This window comes from Abrus precatorius, unplaced genomic scaffold, assembly GCF_003935025.1.
Source record: "Abrus precatorius isolate BTA unplaced genomic scaffold, Abrus_2018 Scaffold11, whole genome shotgun sequence".
Taxonomy (NCBI): domain Eukaryota; kingdom Viridiplantae; phylum Streptophyta; class Magnoliopsida; order Fabales; family Fabaceae; genus Abrus; species Abrus precatorius.
Genome location: NW_020874303.1, coordinates 15,040,994 through 15,057,642, shown reverse-complemented (window position 1 = coordinate 15,057,642; position 16,649 = coordinate 15,040,994).

The following is a 16,649-nucleotide window of genomic DNA, read 5'->3' as shown; positions in this document are numbered from 1 at the left end:
ATCCTGCTACTGCCTTAGAACCAGCACAAATCTAGTAGAGGGAGAAGAGAAGAAAGTTGGATGACGGTAGTCCGAACAGAATCGCCTAAGAGGGAGAAGAGAGAAAATAAACTTGAAACAACAAACTTTTATTCAGAAATCTCAAAGAGAAAGGCTGACAAGGAAATTTTCACTCAGGCTTCTCTCTCTAAAACTCTCTTGGATTGTAAAATGAAAGGGAGCCTCACATCATGGTCGAGGACTCCTTTTAAAGAAAATAAAAATAAAAACTGTTTCTACAGTTCCGGTTGATAACTGGAACTATTTACTACAATTACAAATTAAAGTTCTTGGATGTCAATACCGAAGCAGTCGTCTTCATTTTGATATATGTCATATGCATTGGTATTTTGTTTTGTAGATGATTCACCTTCATCCTGACTTTGTAAGAGAAGAAGAACATCTTGTAAATTTTTCTTCATTTTTTCTTTTGAATCGCAACTTGATAAAAAAACTGCAATTTTTTATTTCTGATTCAGAAATTGAAATGTTGCTGGATCTGCCAAATTTAATAATTTGGGATTTTTCCCAAAATATTCGGCAACACCAGATGGTCCAGCATGGTCAGCATTGAACTGATTCCACCATTTTATAAAAGAGTATCTGTGAAGCAGAGGAAGAGTTTCTTCATTTTCTGTCTTGCCATATCTATATTGCCACGAGAATACCCATGCTAAAGCAAAATCAGAAAAATATTTGAGATCTGCTGGAATTCTTGATTCTCGCAGATATCTACCTTTGTAGATCTTATATCCTTCTTTAACAAGTGTAGGAAGGATATCTTCAATTGGTCCAAAATAGTCCCACCATTGGAGAAACCAATTTGAAAAATCATAACTCTTATTCTTTCTAAAATATATTAACCAAGAATGTCGATTAAGTTTATTCTGGAACTAGAAGCTTCTTGTCCATGCATCAATGTAATCCCAGTAATTGTAACCTACTGGGTCAAAAGGTTGAGAAAACTTTTTATAAGAATTCAGATTTTTACCAAATGTCTTAGGGATTAAGACTTTTAGGATTTGGATTATGGAATGGGTTATAATGGAAAGGTCTTTTTTATCCTTGTAATGTTTAATGGAAACAAAGTCTGAATCCACTAAAATAAACTCATAGAATTGTCTGGTTTTATTTGCAGCGTATGGTCTAAAATGAAAATCAGGTGGGAAAATTTTAGAGATGACTTTATAGGGATTTTTATCCCAAAATTCAGGCTCATTTGTATGACTAAAGAGAATTTCCCTTTTGCCATATAATGGTTAGGATTTGAAGATTTCTGTTTATCTCTTTGGAGATTGAGGGTATTTTCTGCTTTGTTTGGATTGCTGATTGTTTTTTGAGATTGGTTAAAAGACTGGATTATAGTGTTTAGGCTTGCTAAATTTCCATATCTTCTTCAGAGGTAATATCTATCCAAGATTTCTTTGGTAAGCTACTTAAGCTTCCTTGTTGGACAGTTAAAAGAGTTCTAATTGGTAAAGCATAATCTGCTTTAGTTTGTTTGGTTGTTTTGATAGAAAAATTAGTCTTTTTGGAAGATTCTTTTGGAGTTCCAGATTTTTGGGTTGATGACTCAACAATTTGGATTGCCTTATGAGTTGATGACTCAATGGGGGTAGATGACCCAGAAGATACAGATTTTGAACCTGTCGAAGTAGATTTTGGTTTTGATTTATTTAGAGTAAGGGCAAGCATCACTCTTCCTCCTCGAGAAGTCCCACCCCGAGATGGGGTTGTTGCCTTTCTAGGCATCTCACTTATCCTGTAAATATTCATGGGTAAGATAATCAGGAAGGGAATTAGAAGTGCCTTTAAGATATTCTATGTCAAAATCAGAAACACTTAAAATTGCTTGCCATCTTGCAAAAACTTGTTTTGAGGCAAGATTTTTAACATCTTTTTGTAAAATTTCTTTAGCAGACTTACAATCTACTCTAATAAGAAATTTTTGATTTAATAAATCAGATTGAAATTTTGAAACGCATAAAACAATTGCTAAAACTTCTTTTTTAATAGTTGAATAATTCTGTTGTGCAGAATTTCAATGTTTTGAAGTATATGCAATGATATGTTCATGCGACTCAATTCTTTGTTTGAGAATGCCACCATAACCTATGTCAGAGGCATCTGTTTCAACAATTTTGAAGGCTCGAGGAATAGGGAGATAAAAACAACTTATCTCTCTGAATCTATTTTAATTTCTTTGACGACATTGGTATGGACATCGGTCCAAGAAGGAGGATTCTTTTTAAGCTTATCATGTAAGGGCTTAACAATATTGTTGAGGTGTGGAATAAAATCACCTACATAATTTAAACATCCTAAAAACCTTTGTAACTGGGTTTTATCAAGGATTCTGTTAGGAAATTTGTCAGCAAATTCAATGGACCTGCTGATGGGAATGATAGTTCCTTGATGAATATTGTGACCAAGGAATCTAATATTGGTTTCAAAGAGATTAATTTTAGACTTGGAAACAACAAGTCCATTATGTTTGATAACATTGACAAAAACATTTATATGTTTAAAATGTTGATCAATGGAATGGGAAAAGATTAAAACATCATCAATATAGATAATGATAAATTTTGAATAAGGATTAAAAATATCATTCATAATCTTTTGAAACTCAGAAGGGGCATTTTTTAAGCCAAAGGGCATAACATTCCATTCGTAATGCCCAAAGGGCACAGTGAAGGCAGTCTTATACCTATCATTCTCACAAATTTGGATTTGCCAAAATCCAGATTTCATGTCAAATTTTGAAAAGATCTTAGCAGAATTTAATCTGTTAAGAAGATTTTTTTATTGGGAATAGGATACCTAATCTACTGGAGGGCTTGGTTAAGAGGTTTGTAGTTGATAACCAACCTGGGAGTACCTCTTTCTAATTCTGCAGGTTTATTGACATAAAAAGCAGAGCATGACCAAGGACTCTTACTTTTCCTAATTAGTTTTTTGTTTAAGAGATCTTTGATCTCTTTCTGGCAATATTGAAGGAGTTCTTCATTCATTTGAATAGGCCTAGCTTTGGTAGGGATTTGGCTATCCTTAAAATCTGACTCATAAGGAAGACTAACAATATGTTTCTTCCTATTCCAAAATGCGTTAAGCAAGTCAGAACAAATAGAAGATTGAATATCTTCAAGAAGGGATTGGACCTTCTTCTGAAGTGAAGGATTTTTCAATTGTTTCTCAATGTTGGCAAAAGAAACTTCTTCTTTCAAAAAATTAATTTGATTATTTTTGCTTTGAATAGAATTGATATTTTTAATAAAAAGTTTACTAGAAAATTTGAAGGTTATTTGTTTACCTAAATGATAAGTAGAAATACCTTCTTCCGAAATTTGTAATAGGAAAAGAGCTTTAATAAAAGGTGTTCCCAAAATTATTTCATTTTTTAAATTTTTTACAAGGAGAAAGTTTGTTTCAATCTTAAACCCTTGATTTTCTATAACAGCTTTGGATAACTTACAATTAATTTTGAGCTTCAAACCACTAGTAGTGCTGAGTTTTTCAGAAGTCTTTTCAAAATACTTTGTAGGGACTAATCCTTCTAAAATACAATTTGAACCAGCACCTGTATCAAAGAGGGCTAAAGTATTAAGAACAAAATCATCAATAATGATTCTGATGTTAATATAAAATTTTTGAATTTTGACCTTGTTGATCAAACACATAAAAGTCTCTTCCAGATTATCATCAGAATTGACCTTTTCAGAATCATTTTCTTCAGGAAGTTTTTCTTTCTCAATATCAGGTTCATCATCTAGTTGGGAAAGAATAACTTGATGAATTTGTTGTTGTTCTTTAATCTCTCTAATCTCTTTCTTGAGGTTGTTAATCTCAATCTGGAGATCATGAATAGTGGTTGGTTTGATATTAGATTCTTTTCTAATCTTTTAAAAATATTTGTTATGTCAAATTTATTTGAAGTAAAGTATTCTCTGGGTTTAGGTTTTAATTCTAAAACCTCTTTAAATTTGTTCAAAAATTCTTTCCTTTCTTGAAGATCAGAAATAGAACTTATTGCTTCAATAAGAAGATCTTGTTCTTTTGTCAAAACATTAATTTCTGGAGTATCATCACTATCAGAAGAAGAGATTTGATCATCATTTTGGATTTGGTTGACATCCTCATCAGATTTTTTGACAAAATCTTCTTCAGAAGATTCAATAAGGAGGTTGTTGATTTAATCTTCAACAGAAAGATCAAGGTTAAGGTTGCTAATTTCTTGTTCAACCTACAATATTTACTGATATGGCCGGGTTTACCACAGTTGTAACATGTTACACCTGTTCTAGGTTTTTTGGAAATATTATTAGGGATGACATTTTCTCCTTGTTTCTTGGAAGGAGGTTTACTATTATACTTTCTTTTGTAAGGTTTCCTATAGGTTTCAACAATCTCCTTTTTGGGAGTTTGTTTTTTCTTTTTGGTAGAGCAAGATGGAAGACCAAATTGCTTGCAGAAAGATCCTAATTCTTTCTTGTTCAAGGCTCTTTCTTTAGCAAGCTACTTCTGGAGTTTATCCTTTTGACAAACTTTAATGACATTATTGATAATTATAGCAGTAAGTTGACCATAGTCATAACTGTCATAATTAATTTCTCCATTAGGAGAGTGACTTCGGAGTTTACTTCTAATAAGGTCTCCGAAAGACTTTGAAAGCCCATCAAGGTATTTCTCCTTCCAATAGGCTTGGTTACAGTCTTCTCTAGTTAAGACCCTAGACATAAAGGTATCTTTATACCATTTGAAGTTTTCTAAGGATTTACATCTAAGATTAGAAAGAAGTTCACCAGACCTTTCTCTCCACAAAGAAGGGTCTCCAAGAAAATGTTGGGATATGGTATATAACAAAGTATACACCGCATTAGGGAGCTGTTCATTATCATTGACAATGGTTTTACCTTTATCATCAATTTTTACTACAGAGAGAATATTTTCTCTATCAGTTTCAGTGAGATAATTATCCCACCATCCTTTGAGTTGACCAGTAAAACCTGCTACTAGAATGTAAACAATAGTGTCTTCAGGCATATTTTGATTGGTAAAATAGCCTATAGTGACAACCGACATGTTTTGGAGTTTGGCAATGATATTATATTCAGATAATCCATCAATATTCTAAATATAAATATCATTAGAATTAAAACTCTAGATATAATCTTGTTTATCCTCTATTATAAGATCAGGAACAATAGCTCTATTATAATAAAGTTTAGAAGAATTTTTTCAGTTATTAACTGGATTGATGGCTAAAATGGATTTTGTCTAAGAATTTTACTCTAAATCAGCTTTAGAGAGGGCATTGATAGTTTTGGCTAGAGATCTAGTCCTAGGTTTAGCGCTAGATTTTTCAGAGGCTTGAGGAACATCAGGGACAGTAGTGAGCAAACTAGTAATTTTACTAAGTAGCTCATTCTGGTTGTCATCAATGGCTTTGGCTTTTTCTTTTTGTCTAAGCTTAAGGATTTTTTGTTTAGCTTTAGCGCTAATCTTAAAAGGCTTGAAGAGGGGTTTTTCTCAATGAGATTGGGAAGAGGCAGAAACTATGTCTTCCACCTTGGGTTTAACAGGATTCTTAGAGATTTTTTCTCTTAAAACCTGAAGGTATTTGTTGGTATAATTGGCTTGTTCCATAAGGCCTTGAATATCATTGGGAGTGATGGTTTGTCAGGATTTTTGGTTTTGAAAAGGGTAGCAGTAACATGGTTACCGCTTTTGTCTTTCAAGTTTGGTAATTGATATTGAGTATTAGGTGGCAGTTCACTTTGAACAATTTATCCATCTTTAATCTACCAAGATATAAGATTAGCAGAAGAAGTGCTAATAACATCTTCTTGCCAAGGATAGTCAATATTGTTATGAATGGAATAAGCATGATACTAGTCAAAGAAAGGAATATTATTTTTGACTTTTTTGAGAAATTGATAGAATGTCTCTTGGATATCAGACCTATTTGTTTCCTTGTAATTTTGAAAGAACCACTCTCTTTGAGGTTTCCATTCGTTAGAGTAGAAATCTTTCCTAAGGGATTCTTTATTTATAATGAATTTATGAGATAACATCATAAGACTCATTAAGGGAAGAGTAGGTTGGAGATTGGATACTCTGGTTTTCTTCTTCTTTTTCAGAGGTTCAGTATACATTTTTAGGAATCCTAGAGGAAGTATCTAAACCTTGTAAATTTATAGAAGGATCATGATTAATAGATCTGGGAATTTCAGACTTGAAATGAGATCCAGAAGAGAATGATCTTCTAGCAGAAACAAAATCAGATCGATTGCTATAAGCATCAATCCTAGAGGAGAAAGAATTTCTCCTATCAAAGGTTATCTCAACCTTTCCAGAATTGTCCTGAGAAATATCCTGGATTTGAGGAGCAGGACGAGGAATACAGGGTGAGGCTTTATCCATCACCCATTTTTCTAGGAGAGTAACTTCATCCTATTTAATAATTCTGGGTAAAGAGACGTTAGCCTTTATCATATCAACGATAAACAAAGTAGTCTCTCCTCTTTGTGGTTTAAGAAGGACTCTAGACGCACAAGAGTTCATAACCTTATACTGAATCCTATAGATAAGGGTTGTGGGAATAGATCCCTCTTTCATGTCTAAACCATGAAAGCAAATATTGAGAAAAAGAGAGTCTAGGATGTGTTCATCCATGAGACCCACCATTTTATTGGAAAAACAATTAAAATAGATCAGACCTTGACCGAGACTAGTTTCAACTGTTCCTATAAGGGAATCATCAAATTTGTTATGGCGAACATCCCTAAGACAAATTAAGACAGCAACATTTATGCCTATGTCTATTAAAGGTTTAATTGCTACCTGAACACATCCTATGTGGAGGTATTTATATTTTCTTTTGTGATCATTAATGGAGGATTTAGAAAGGAGATGAAATTCTTCTCCTATGTCTTTACCTAAAAGGATATTATTCTCAACAATCTTGATAATATAATCAGAACTGTTTTTCTTAGATTGTTCTTCAGGAACATATAATGTATCCTGAGGGATTTCTGAAATGGTCCAGTCATCCATACTTTGATTGATCTCTTCAAAACGAACTTCTTCATCAATTTTGGGTGTAATTTCAGGAGGCTATTTCTCTTGATATTGAAAACTGTATTTTTGGTTGGAGAGGAGGAGGAGGAGCTAGAACCAGAACAAAAGGAGATACGGGAGAAGGAGCACAAAAGATGAGACATCACAGAATATATATCTGGCACATTACCCTCATTTGGTTCCATAAAAACATATCTGTTAATTATCTATAACTCTTTCAACTAGATCTAGTTATTTGTGGACTTTTTTTTTAATTTACAAATTCAGAAATTCTTCTACTATAGCCACCAGCTTCTTATGTTCTTAGTTTCTTTTGAATATAGCATCGTCAACTTAGCCTTACTGCCCTTCAACCACACAGGACTTACTACTACAGCCCTATTCAAAAGAACTAAGAACTGTTGTACTTCCAGTAAAAGTTTTTCATAAAATAAACAAGTATACAAAAGCATAAGGATTTAAACAATAACAAACATCCAAATCCAGAAGAACATAGTTATAAATAATCAACAGTTATATTCCTACTTCCCCATCAGGCTTTGATACTAGATTACCCAAAGTGGATCAAAGGAAAATATAAAAGACTGAAAGGAAAGTAGGCAATAGCAGGACTACTAAATGAAATGCAGAATGTAAAAGTGCAGAAATATAGATAGATAGATATAGTGATTCTACAAGAAATCTGAGTAACCTACTTTAGAAAAGATCTACAAATTTTTATGAGAATCATATGATAAAAGTATATTTTTGGTATTAAGAAAGGTTTTGAGTTTATTTGGAATTAATGAAATCGAATTCTTAGAGAAAGTTATAAGTTAAAACAACATTAAGAAATTTTAAGGTTAAGTTATTTAGAATGTATACGAGTTACGTAATACAAGACACAAAATATTGAACTTTAGGATAGAAGACCATATGAAAATTATACGAGTTGAATTGAGTCTGAAGGTGTTCGACCTTTGGCATATTGTACTTATTGTATGGTGTGATATTGTATGATAACTTTCTATGTTAGACTGGCATGACGTAATAAGTATAGATATGGTGGTGATAGCTAAAATGTATCGAAGCTGAGTAGATTCACATGAATGATTGAAGTGTTGATTGATTTTGAAAGCATGTGATATATATATATATATATATATATATATATATATATATATATATATATATAAATGAGTAAATAGAATATGATTAAGAAAGAATGAAATGCATGATTATGATACGTGGGCCAAAACAATTTAAAAGGGTAATTACGATAAATATATTATGGTACATTGAAGAGTGTATTATAATATATATATATATATATATATATATATATATATAGTGATACACATAATTATATAAAGCATGACTCACGTATTATGACATGTTGATCGATAGAAAGCATGGGAAAATGAGAAATATTGAGAAAGAGAATAAGTATAGATAGTACAGCGATACACTTAGGGTATAGAGTCCAGAGAAGATTTGAAAAATTTTGGAGAAATGAGGATGCTGAATGCTAACGATAAAAAGGTGCACGATAATTTATTGTAAAAAAAATACATTCACAGGCCACACTTTCATTTCCTGACGAAGCTTATGACTATACCTTTGCTAAAAAGGGACAGGATGACACACGTGTATCCGTGATGTTGCGGCTAACCAGCAGCTATCTATGCTATGAGTCCTCAAAAGATCCCAGGGGCAATTATTATGAAAGTGTTATAGATGTGAAATAGTATAGAATTTGTATGATTATAATATATGTATCGTAACAAATTGATTTATGTTGTTATGATATGTGTTGTAGTACATCAATAGGTGTGACTGGGACACATGTATTGTGACATATTAATTGAGATGATATGATACATGTATAATGACATACAAGTCAACATAGAAATATTTGTATAATAAATGAAGTGTAATATATGTTCTGATTAATAGTTTTATTATTATATGTACTTGGATGTGATGAGTGTCAATATGAATTGAGTAAAATGTTGATAATGAAATAGGATAGGGTATGACAATAACTTTAGTTACTTTTATAATAATTCATAATAAAAGAAAGTTAGTAAGGCAGGATATACTCACCCGTATTGATATTTTTAGGCAATGAAGGAAAAGAGATGGAGATAGTTAATCTGTTCTAGGATCATACTCATCAAGGATTGTGAGAAAAGAACTGTTCATATATAATTAAGTTAATATATTCAATATATACATTTATTCATGTATTTTTATGTCATTGACAATGAAATATTAATTTGATAGATTTTGTAAATTTGTCAATTTTATTAATTTGTATTCTCATATTGTACCATTTCTTCAAAATATACAAATTCTTACCAATTTTCTTAATCTTGTTTTTAATAATATAAGTTATTAATGTAAATTATTTATATATGAAAGAAGGATGTTACAATAATAATAATAATAATAATAATAATAATAATAATAATAATAACATGAAGATTACTAAAGAAATTTTAATTTTTAATATTACTAATACTATTTTATTATTGTCTCTGTTAATTAAAAGAGATAAGATTTCTCAAATGAGTATAACATGGAACCTGTAATCCCTTTTCTATTGCTATCTTTCGACTAGAGAATTAGTAAATGAGATTATATACATAGGCTCGTAGAGCATAATGCATTGCCATTAAACTGTTACTAGATTATGGGTTATGTGGTTAAAGTTGTTGCATCCATAACTTAGCCAAAATGAAGAAAAAGGAAAGTGGCATGAGACAAAAATATACTTACTAGAACACGAAAACAAAACATACAAAACTTGATAAACAGATACACATGTACAATAATAGCCGGGTTTGCAAAAAGTTGGAATGATGGCTTGTGCTGGATCTTTCTTGACAGGGTTTAGAGAGTTCAAGGAAACTAAAAATCTTCAACCAAGTTTCTTCTGCAGTGAGTTGTTTCTCCTCCGATTGTGCAACTTTTAATTTTGTTCTCGTCTTCCTGGAATCTACAATTTTATATTTTTTGTTCCCTCTCCTTCTCGTTCTATGACTTCAATTTTTCTCCTTCCCCCTCTCGTTCTGCAATTTCAACTTTTTTCCTTTCTCCCTGATTTTTCAACTTCAATTTCTTTTTAACCGGGCTCCCTTCCCACTCCTCCTTCTGTTATTTTTAGACTTTTTTTTGAGTCCTGTTTGGGGTAAGAAAAATTTTCTAAGTTATAAAATCATATTAAAGGATCTACACTTCGAGGAGTTTTGAGGGTCTAAAGAAGCGCCTTTGTATGATGGAAATGGCGATTTCTGAGGAATTACAAAGAGAGCCCTCAATATTCTAAGTCCACAAGATGAGAGGCCTTCCGAGAAGTTTTTTAGGGATTTTTGAAGCCCTTGACAGCCAAAATTGCTCGAAAGACAGACAGGAGAGTAGTAGAAAATTATTCCAAGTCCATAAGATTGAAGGTTCTTTTCGAGAAGTTTCTGAGGATTTTTCTAGCCCCTGGACTGAGAATAGCTAAAATTACTCAAAAACAAGATTGAATGTCTTTTCGAAGAGTTTTTGAGGAGTTTTCCAAAGTCTCTTATGTAACACCCTGAATTTTGTAATATTAATTATTAATGTGTATATATGAATGGATGTTGAAATGTGCACTTGAGTGCGTGATGAATTGATGTGAATTATATGATGATAATGATGAATATTAAAGGGTGATGAGAATATACGAGTAAATATGTGTATGTTTGTAAAATGTGATGTGGATGTTGATTGTGCATTGAGGTTAACTATACTAAACTTTTTGAAATAGGCTGAGTATAGGGTGTAGGGTGTTCTCGTTGTAGCAAGAGAGGCCTAGGAGGAAGGCGTGAAACTGTTGTCTATTTGTTGCAGCGAGAGACCTCTCGCTATAATGAGAAGGTGACAGTTTGGGATGTAATTATGGGTGCAGTTTCGATGTAGTGAGATTCTACAAAAACTAGGATGCAGTTTCCTTTGAGGCTTTCGCTGTAGTAACAAAGGGTGTCACTGTTACCGAGAGTGTTGCAACCAGAGGGGTATTTGAAGGAGTTAGGGTTTGGGAAATTCATTTCTCATTCCTCTCTTTAAAATCTCTTCGATTCTCTCGATCCAAAATCCTATTTTACCAATTAAATTGCCTCCAAAGTCGTTTGTGAGCTAGATTGAGGGTTGAATTCATATTGACAACGCTTAGAGGTGAGTTTTAATGGTTAGATTTTTGACTTTTTGTCTCTCTTCTTTATTTTCTAGGTTCTCTTTGATTTCCATGTGTTTTAGGGACGGAATTTGTGTGGAGAATGTTTTCTAACGTTAGATTGAGTTGAGTCTTCATTTGAGGTAAGGAGAGACTCTATCCTATCTCATTGTGTTTTGATTATCGTTTATTTTGCTAAATATTGCAATATGACTGAGATAGAGAATAGAAAATGTGTGTTGATGGAAATTATTATGTGTTTAAATGCAATGTGATGTGTGATGAGGTGGTTGAACCCATTGTGGGTGATTGTGTATTGAGTGTGGTGAAGTCTAATGAAGATTTAATGCTTAAGTGTGATGTGGGTGAATATGACATATATGTCGTGTAATGTGAATGAATGTGGGCCTGCGTGTCGTGAGTTGTGAATGAATGTGGGCTTGTGTGCCGTGTACTGTGAATGAATGTGGGCCTGTGTGCCGTGTACGAATGTGAATATCATATGCAATTGAAATGTGTGTGAATGAGGCATTTTAAATGCAGTTGTGAATATGCTATGAATGGTTCAGCAATACACTAGAGGTGTGAAAAATGGAGACAGTAGAAATACCTTAGGGAAGAGAGAGTGGTAGTAACACCAACAGTGAGCGTGGGTGCACCACAGGCCACATACTCTCCTCTTGACTAGAGCTCTGACCAACACCTTTGCCGAGCGACTCGTGATCGCACGCATGGTATTTGTGATGCTGGGGTAACCGACGAGGGGATCCCATCATTTATGTATGCCATGCATAGGGATCCCATCACCTCTATGGCTGGGGACTTGCACACTTAGTACTTGCATAAAGCCTTACAATAAATTGTAGTCACAAGGCGATCGGAGGACTCCATTCCTTACTACAAATATAATAGCACAAGAACATCTTTATTTCAAGTAAGCAGACGCACTACTTTAGTTCGGGAATGAACCTCAATGACAATGGTATGTGTAGTTCTTGTCAGGTTTGGCAAAGGTTTGCAAGGTCACAACTCGGCGATAGTGAGCTAGACTTCGCCCCCTAGGTCATTTTTCTCCTTTTACCACCTTGAATAGGTTCCTTCAACTTGAACCAAACTTCCACCATCCTCAGTGTACTCTCTGTTCGTTGCCTTACAAGACATGCAAATATGATGCATGTCATTGAATTATTTCTTTAACAGATTCTTTGTATAACTCATTCGGCCAGTATAAGGCTTTCTAGCACAGTATAACATCATTTAGCTAATATAAAGCTTTCCAGCACAATATAACATTATTAAGCCAATATAAGGCTTTCCAGAACAGTACAACATCATTTAGCCAGTATAAGGCTTCCCAACACAGTATCATGTCATTTACCTTTTATAAGGCTACCCAGCACAGTATCACGTCATTTAGCCAGCATAAGACTTTCAATAGATCTGCACATAGAGTACTTCCATGGGATTATAGAATAGTTCATAGTTTTAACTGTCCATCATTTACATGGAACCATAACACATTCTCATTTCTCTTACAGTATTCATTTTATCAAGTGCAACATCTCAATTAAACAACAATAAGTTTATACTCACACATTTGGTCAATCTACTCTTAATTTCATTAGTTAGTCATGTTAGCCTTGTAACACCTAAATTTTAATTTCAGTTAAATAATAATTTCACAAATTCAAATAACCAAATTTTCTTAAGATATTTCGAAATAAAAGAAGGGTTACAAATTAATATCAAATAACTGCTACAAGACTAGTTCAATTACAACATTTTTCAAAATAAAATATAAGTTCTATAGCAGTTCATCCGTCCCTTCACTAAGTCTGGTGCTGATCGTCTTGATTACCTGAAAAATAAATGTAAGGGTGAGGTACTTTACACTACTCAAAACACACAAATAACTATGGAGTCTCACCTCCGAATCATTTTAACACATTACATAGACATATTCGAAGGCAACATTATCACACAGCTCATTCTAGTGCAACATCGATGCACTCACGGTATCCACAGCACGTCACATTCATAAATACAAATAATGAAAACAATCCCGTGCATGAGCATGCTAGCAACGCTCACTGTGGCACTGTGATCATAGATTCACATCATGAATAGTTGTCGGTTACCCCCGCCTCACAGATACCACGTGGGCAGTTACGAGTCGCTCAGCAAAGGTAGTGGTCAGAGGTCTAGTCAGGAAGAGAGTGTGTGGCCTGTGGTGCACCCGTTTTACAGTCGATGTTACCACCACTCTCCCCTTCCCCACGGTATTTCTGTCGTCCTCATCTTCCACACCCCCAGTGTATCGCTGAACGATTCACAGCACATTAAAATGGCTCTAACACGCTCATTCACATATATTCCATTCACGCATACAATAATCATGCTTACACACGGCACATAGCCCACATTGCATTCAAATACACGGCACTAGGTCCAAATTCATTACATATTACATGTCACATAGCCAATATTTATCTATATTACACAGCCCTCGAGCCCACATTTGTTCACAATATTCATTTTATCATGCAACATCTAGCATACAACTCACATTCATCAATTTCAAGTAAACACACATAATATTCAACAATTAACAGCAAATCACACATAATAGAGTAGGATAGAGTCCCCCTACCTTGGATTGAAGACCCATACTTGAACTCAACCTCGAACGTGCTCCCCACACAGATCTCAGCCTAAACACATGGAGAAACTCCATGAAAATCCCAGAAATCACCAAAAATCATTTAAAACTCACCTACAAGCGTTCCTCACACGGATTCAACCTTCAATCTAGCTTCCGAACGGCTTTGGAGGTAATTTAATCGGTGGAAAAGGGTCTGCAAATGAGAGGATCCAAGGAACTTCGAAGGGAATGGGAGAAATAACCTTTTCTGAACCCTAACCCCCTTTAAATCCTTTCTGATCGCAACACTCTCGCTACAACGAGATAGTCTCGCTGCAGCGAGGGGAGGCGTGTCGCAAAAAATTCAAAGGAATCTGCACTCTGGTTTCTGCAGAATCTCGCTACAGTGAGATTGGTCCCAGAAATGCGCCCCAAACTGTCACTCTGTTGCTACAGCGAGAAGGCAACTGATGCATGCCTTTTACCCAGGGTCCTCTCGCTATAGCGAGAATCCTCATGTTGCAGCAAGGACAGCCCAATATTACACTCTTAACATGTTTTTAGCATCAGAAAATCCAATCCAATCATATATACACATCTATCCGCACTCATATGCATTTATACACATCACCATTTAACATTTACTACGCACTCAAGTACCAAATCCAATATTCAATTACATTTACACACACACACATATATATAATAATTATCAAGGTTACAAAAAATTTAAGGTGTTACAACTCTCGGTCAATTATGCTTATTCCTTTTCTTTTAACTAATCCTTTGCTTTTTTTTCCTCCTTTTTGTTCCAAAACTTTATTTAGAACTTATCAAATCAAAGTCTATTATATTGCTCACACTACCAATAATCTAATTCCCTTAACTAAGTGAAATTTTAGAAATGATCTATACTTTATTTTAGTGTCCAAACTACACTAAGTCCATATTTCACTCTAGTTTTTCACTTTCCAATTCTAAAATCCCTTATACTCACTCCTTGGATTTTTCTCTCTCAATGAAAGACACTGTACTTAATTTCAACTTCTAACATAATTATGTCCTTCTTCACATTTCTTAAACACTTAAGGCTAAATTTACCAATTCCACTCAAAACACATTTTAATTTTTGTTTAGAAAGCACGGTGTAGTTCATACTTGACATATTGTTCAATTCCTGTCTCAAAGGATCCAAGGCATGAAAATATTTAAGGCCACACGTAAGTTTCCATCACAAAACAGTAGCACACCAATTTAATTTATTGGTTCCTTTACTTATGAATGCATGATTCAAGCAATCAACATTTTCACCACATTTCATGGTTCAACTGACACCAAGACAGCAAGAACTTCAATTTTTTCATCCACATATCATTTAAACCTCAAGAAAACAGAACCATAGAAGGTAATACATGATCACTCACAATTTTCAAACAATCAACCCAAGAAAGGTATAGTCTTTAAGCCCGTACACACTTGCATTCATCAAAGTACAGGACATACATACTTAGATTATATTTTTCAGCACCATTTCAAGAACAAAACCATTTCGATTAGACTTCAAGAAAATAGAATCAAAATGCAACCATTCACGGTTTGGTGACCACAAAACCAAAAGAAAAAACACATTTCATCTTGTACGTATTCTCTTTTACCAAAATCAAGACATGCATGGCTGGACTATGGATTCTAACATCATTCTAAGTAAAATCGAGACAAACAAGTAAGATTCACGCATTCCATGTTGCACCAACACCAATTTTGGACCACAAAGTTTTTCTAAAAAGCTTAAAGTATCAAAACATGAAAATATAAGCATCCATGGGAAAATTGAAATTGCACACTTGATTTTCAAAAAAAATCTGAGACATGTAAAGGAAGAAAAGTCACATGCAAACACTTGGACTTCAAGATTAGGGAGATAAAATTCATTTTGGAGTGAAATCTTACTTGGAAGAGGTGACAGAGACATACAAGAAAGAAAATCAAATCACCATGGAATCTCACGAAATCTAGTAATCATTACTTCGAAGATTTCCAAATCTAGTATCGACCACTAGATTTTCCTGCAACGAGACCTTGTCCTCCAATTTGCAAACATTGTAATTGCCCGAATCTTCCAAAATCTAGTATCGGCCACAAGAATTTCATGCAAGAAGATTTTGTCTCCCGATTTGCAAACATAATCATTTTGGAACATTCTTTTCTTGTCTTCCAAATGCCGACACCATGATTGTCTTAATCAATTACCTTTTCTTCAATTTAGCACCATGTCAAATGTCCCGTCCACATGTCAACCAAGTCATGTCACATTCTTTTCCGGCCAATCAAAATACATGCAAATTCTACCCAAAATCTTGTCTTTGGAATTTTATGCCAATTTTTGGGAATTGCTCCACCAAAACTGTGTGTATGTAGCCCTACACCATTCCATGCATCTAGCTTGCTAAAATGTGTAAACTTTGCTTGCAAGTCTCCCTAAAATTCACTATTCCCACTTGAAAAACCGTGACAACCTTTCTTGCACCATTTGTACCAATTTCACTTCAAATTTATCTCAATTAGACCTTGTGTAGTTTTGAACTTTGGAACCTTGCCAAGTAAGCCAAACCGTGAGTGTTTAGTGGCATTAGGCAATTAACACATTAACCCTCCATATAAATTGATTGGATTATTCCATTTGCTCATTTTATAACTCCAAAACCG